The 6,213-nt window shown below is 43.1% G+C and overlaps 1 protein-coding gene across 4 annotated transcripts in view; it reads left to right on the top strand.

Moving 5' to 3' along the window:
• Positions 1-6,213, top strand: part of CFAP61 (cilia and flagella associated protein 61) — a 301,246-nt gene that overhangs the window by 278,547 nt on the left and 16,486 nt on the right. The window lies entirely within an intron of this gene.

The raw sequence follows: 6,213 nt of genomic DNA on the forward strand, positions 1-6,213 counted from the left end.
TCAAAATAATTTCAAACTTCCAAAAATTTACACAATTAGAACAAAGTAAAAAGCTTCATACTTTTCACCTGGATTCCCTAAATGTTAACATTTTACTATACTTGCTGTATCATTCTTTCTTTCTCTCCCTCTCTCTCTTTTACACACACACAACACACACACACACACACACACACACACACACACACTTTACAGATGGAAAGACATAACTCTTTTCCTAATGTTTGAAAGTAGATTGCAGAGATGCGATGCCCTCTAAATCCATCAGTATGCACTTCCTAAGAATATGACACCCTTCCATAACCATAGTACAATTGTCAACATTTAAAAATGACACAAATACAGCATAAATGGACTTTTCAGTCTTAGTCTTGCTACTTGTCCCACTGATACCTTCCTGCTGATCCAAGATTAGTTGTGTCTGTGGAATCGTTTCTAATCCAGAATGGTTCCTGAGCCTTTTACCTTCATGAGCCTTCACCTGTGCAAAACACAACCAGTTACTTTGTAGCACGTCTACCAGTTTGAGTCTGTCTGATGTTCCCTCATTATTATTGTCAGGTGCTGTCTTCGTGGCAGAACCACAGACGTGATGTCGTGTCCCTCTCAGGGCATCCCTCTCAGGGGGCACCCGGTGTGGATCTGCCCCCTCACTATATTGTTAACCACGGCCCCATGGTAGGGTTGGAGGCTGCAGGTTCCTCTGCTGGAATTGTAGTATTTTTACTTTTGTAATCAAAAATCTCCCTGCTTGTGTTCCCTCTCTCGCTGAGTCTCTCTTTGTCAAATAAATAAATAAAATCTTTGAAAAAAAATAAACACATTAATTAGAAAAGCCTATTATGAAAGGGAATTAATGTTTTCAAAGATTTTTTATTTATTTATTTGAGAGACAGAGTACACGTTGGGGAGAGGGAGAAGCAAGCTCCCCACCAAGCAGGGAGCCCAATGCAAGGCTCGATCTCAGGACCCCGGGATCATGACCTGAGCTGAAGGCAGACACTTGACCTACTGAACCACCCAGGCGCCCACGAAAGGGAATTATTTTAAACATGTATTAATTATTCAACTACTATAAATGTGTATTAAACATGCTATATACTCTGCACTGGTGAGTGATATTTCTACTAAGCACTCTTAAAATTTAAAGGGCAATTAATTTAACCGAAGGAATAACGAGGCAGTGAAATATCTTGCTTTTCTGGTGTCGGCTAGTTCTTGCGGCCTCAGTCTCACAAAAGGTAATTCCACCTGGTTCCTTTGTTTTCCCCCACCCCCGGACTTGTGGGGGTGTATATGTGCATATATACACTTTTTTTTTCTTTTCCTACAGAAAATAGATAGGAAATGGCCGTGGCCGTGAGCGTGGCTGAGTGGCTGAGCAGCCTAATGCGAGCCCGTGCTCTCTGCAGCCTAATTAAAAGGAAATGGTCATGCTTTCTATGAAGAGAGACACAGAATAACAAGAGAGGGGAACGGGAAGGGAAGCTGAGCACTAAGAGCTTTCCCTTTGCTGCAGAATTAAATGCTAACCTTGCCTCATACTCTTAGGCCTGAATTTATATAACAAATCAATGTAAATAGCTGGACAACTTCCAGGGCACTAGACTTATTGTACAAATTCAATTAATGCAGCCCCTAATAAACCAGCGATGCACAAGGAAATGCCACAGATGGAATAAAAGGCCAGATATGTAGAGCTAGATAGCGTAGACTCGTCCCCCTACTCTGACTCCGGGCACAGGTGGCGCATAAGCGACGGCCAGACCCACTGGCTCACTGTGGAGAAAGGTCCTGGCAGATGGTGTGGCCACTGTGCTTTCACCGGGAAACTTAAATAGAAGGGCAATTCTTAACTATATAAAAATTATACGCTTTCTACAAGAAGACAGGTTTGCTCTGGCAGGTCAGGCAAAAAGGCAGATAGGTCAGAAGAAAATCTGGCCTAGCTGGGCCTGGAGATGCCTGTGCCTTAACCGTGGCCCACTTTCCTGACCGCCATCCTGATACATCCCACCAGCCACTGGGTTAGCCATTTTTGACTTAATTGTCTCACTCTTCAAAATAAACCAGCAAAAGCAAGGAACTCCATCTTTCCTCTTTTTATTTAATCTTCATCAATTCACACAAAAAATATATCAAGGCCTCAGTTTAACCGTTTTTATGTTATTTTTATTGATTCCCACAGAGCTCTTTAGTGCGTGACCAAACATCGGGAAGGCTTGTTATGAAGTCTCTCTTACCTTTAGGGAAGCTAAAATTAATGCTGCCATAAAACTGCAGCTAAAAAAGTTCATGCAGACACCCTTCAAGGTAGGAAGAGCAGTCCCCGAGGAGAAAAATGCAGGGTTGTGCCAAAGAAAGACGCTCTTCCAATTAAACAGCAAACAAAGAGTGCTTATTTTAATTATTTCATCTCTAATTCATACTAGAAAAGATCTGAGGTAGCTTACACAAATATATACAATAAGATATAAGTAAGAACAATCCTCCTCCTCATCATCATTGCAACATAATACATATGGGGCCCTTCCCTGGTCATAAAGCCAACCTTGTTCCTGGATTGTCCTCTCGAGTTCTGACACTAAGTCTTTGAGGTAAGGACCACCGTTATGCCCATTGTACAGCTCTGAAGACTGAGGCTAGCTCGAGATTACATAAGCAACAAGCAGCATAGCTGGGATAAAAAGAAAAAGGCATTGGGAAATGAGGAACTAGGGGCAGGACAGCTGTGTGAGGCTGAGCTGCCGTGCAAAGGCTGTGTATTCAAGCCCAGGTCTTTACCAAGAAAATTCACACACTTGGCTTTGAGTTCCATCAAGGTCAAAATAAGGAGGAAAATCTCATTGGTGGTTGGATTTGTAAGGGTCACAAGATAAATGTATTCCATTTTCTCAGGTGAATCAGTATCCAGGATTCAGAAAACAAATGGACAGCAGACAGATCTTTCAGATAATCCTCTGTGAATTGTATTTCTGAAAACCAGGACTCCAGTGGCAAGGGAGGCAGGGAGTCTGTGCTCTGTCCTCAGCACCATCTTGGTGCTAACACATATTCGGGACAAATGTGCTCTGGGAATCCGTGTTCTTCTAGACACTGTAAAGCCTAAGAAAAATTTGTGCTTGAGAGAGAGCTTTGCTCCCCACGTTGGCGTGGGGGTGCCAGGGCCCATGGGCTGGTCAGGATCGACCTCCCGAGACAGTTCTGCATGTGTCCAGCTCAGGGTCAAGTACATCACGCCAGTTCCAGTGGCCTGCAGCAGACAGCAGCCTCTGAGTGCTCAGCAGAGCGCGCTGGGCAAGGCAGTGTTTTCCAGCACATCTGCGGAAGGCTTCCAGAACACTGCGGGACACCAGGCTTGAAGCAGTGTTAGCTTCTGGTTCCTGGATACATCGGGGTAATTCGCCGAACACCACCTCTGTGCATCCCTGATCTGACAGGCAGTAAGAGAGGTTGTTTACAAGCCATTCAGAAGATGGCTGACTTCCACCCAAGATTAGAATTTGGGTTTTAGCGCTAGTGCGTCGTAAACCATTTTTCCTTAGAGCAGTAAACACCCATTATCGGTTGAGGCCAGTTCCAGATTGTGACAACAAAACTATAGCCCATCTTTGGCAAGTGACAGTTATGACTGGTTATCAAATAACTAGTTGGTTTTGCTTTCAAAATCATTAATCTCACCTTTCCAGAAATGCCTCAAAGCAGGAAATTGACCAGATAGAGATTCTGGCAAACTCAAGTTGGACAGGAAATATTCATAATCAGACTTCCATTTCAGGCTTCGGGGCTTGTTTGTTTGTTTTTGTCTGCTCCTGTGTAAACTCCGCTGCCCCAGAAATGTGTAATTTAATTTCTGAGCAAAGCTAGGGTTAACTGGAAAACTTATTTGTTCCTATTATTATTTTTTATTTTGTTTTGTTTTTTTAAAAGATTTTATTTATTTATTTGACAGTGAGAGAGACAGCAAGAGAGGGAACACAGCTGGGGGAGTGGGAGAGGGAGAAGCAGGCTTCCCGCCGAGCAGGGAGCCCGATGTGGGGCTTGATCCCAGGACCCTTGGATCATGACCTGAGCCAAAGGCAGATGCTTAACTAACTGAGCCACCCAGGCGCCCCCCCATTATTATTTTTTTAAAATTGTATTGAAATGCATGAATCTACTTGCTTTCATGAGCAGAATAAAATGACCAGAATACAATCTTACAGTGTGAACACAAATTGTTCCCTGTTCTCTGCCTTTAAAGCCTATTTGGGCTAGATGGGGACATGCAGGGGACCAAGGCTCTCCCATGGACTTGGAGGTAGTGGTCACATATGGAAAACATTTTGTGTGGGATTTTTTCCAGATTGTTTAATTTGGGGGCAAGCTTGAATCTATAGCGATAGATGCATTCTAGTTCTGGGAACGTCAACTAAACACATTCTCCCAATTTTCATAAGCTTAACCGTAAGAAAAGAATTTTGTTCAATGTAGATGCTATGGAGTCTTTGGGCTATCATAGAAGACACAACATCTATTCTCTCATTCTTCCTCAGAGACAGGGATCCTGATTTATAGGATGTTACATTGTACTTAAAATAAATGGCAATGATTTCCAGCCTCCCCTGCAGCCAAGGAAGCCTTATAACCAACGTTTGGCCAATAAGACATAAATAGAAGTACTAGGTGAGATTTCTAGGAATTGTCACTAAAAGAGAGGAGAAGGGCCCTCTTCTTCTCTTTATCCATCTAAGAACATGTATGTGATGACTGAAGCTCAGCAGCCATTTTGCACCATGAGGCCAAATTCCCTATGGATAGTACCGTGCTCTGATGTCTGTGGAACCACCATACCCATCCTGGACACTCCACCTAGCATTTCTCTGTGTGAAAAAAAGTACTTATTTAAAAAATTTTTACAACTGCAATCAAACCTAATCTTAGCTAATGCAGGGGATACCAAGGAAACAGGGATGATTCAGAAAGTTGCTAGAAAGGCTCCAGAATGAGCATAAGGAAATGAGACTTGTGCAGTTGTTCAGAGCACAAACTTTGAGGTCTAGCAGAATTATGGTTAAGCCCCGGTTCATCCTCATTAGTTGTGTGGCCTTGGGCAAGTCATTTAACCTTTCTGAATCTATTTCTTCATCTGTAAAATGGACTGGCAAATCCCACTTTAGAGGTTTGGAATTAGGATGAAGTAAGATAATGCATGGAAACTATTTAGCACAGTGTCCGTGTGTTTATGTCCTCAGATGAATACAACAGCACCTCTCCATCAAGCTATCATAAAAAAATGACTTGTCTCAGAGTGTAGTAAGCACCTGCCAGGTGGTAGGTATGTGAGCTACCTTAGGCAATAGACACAACTTACTAACCATGGAATAATTTTAATAAGAATTCGAAAAACTGTACAAGCACATCAGATCTGTGATTTCGCAGATATCATGGCCTAGAACAAGGCAGAGGTAGGTATTTTTTTTAAGGCTAATCAATCTAAAGAAAATTTTTGAAACAATGCTTAATGTCCATGAAAAACTGATGGGTTCCCAAGTGACTGAAGGTTGGCAAACACTAGCCAAAGAGCGGTGAACTTAGAAATGCAGTGACAAAGACTTGAGGGCAAGCAGACAGCAGTTTCATCCTGCTGAGCCCTCCTCCAGCCTTTCCTTCCCACAATGTGCCCCTCTGGGGCCTGCACCCACCTCAGTTTCCCTGACACTACCTTCCCCTGCCCCCCACAGGGTATGCTTCTGGGGCAGAGACCACACTTGCACAGAGGTTCTCTCAGTGCCTCCCCCCCAAAAAAGGTGTCTGGCTGTGATTGATTAATGGCAAAGAATGACCCCTTCCTTGCCACTTTGTAGCCATGGAATTCAGGATCCCTGGAAGATATGGAGGACAGAGAAAAGAGGGAGAGAAAAGTCCTCATGGGAGCACAGTGGGGAAGAAATTAGTATTCAGAGCAAGGTGGTTGAGCCAGCAGAGAACAGAGAACCAGAGGAAAACAGGTGCTAGAAATAAAGAAACAGGATTTTTAAAAATTTTTTTATTGTTATGTTAATCACCATACATTACATCATTAGTTTTGGATGTAGTGTTCCATGATTCATTGTTTGTGCATAACACCCAGTGCTCCATGCAGAATGTGCCCTCTTTAATACCCATCACCAGGCTAACCCATCCCCCCACCCCCCTCCCCTCTAGAACCCTCAGTTTGTTTTTCAGAGTCCA

This window comes from Callorhinus ursinus, unplaced genomic scaffold, assembly GCF_003265705.2.
Source record: "Callorhinus ursinus isolate GAN/ISIS: 27379988/994484 unplaced genomic scaffold, GSC_fseal_2.0 scaffold29, whole genome shotgun sequence".
Taxonomy (NCBI): domain Eukaryota; kingdom Metazoa; phylum Chordata; class Mammalia; order Carnivora; family Otariidae; genus Callorhinus; species Callorhinus ursinus.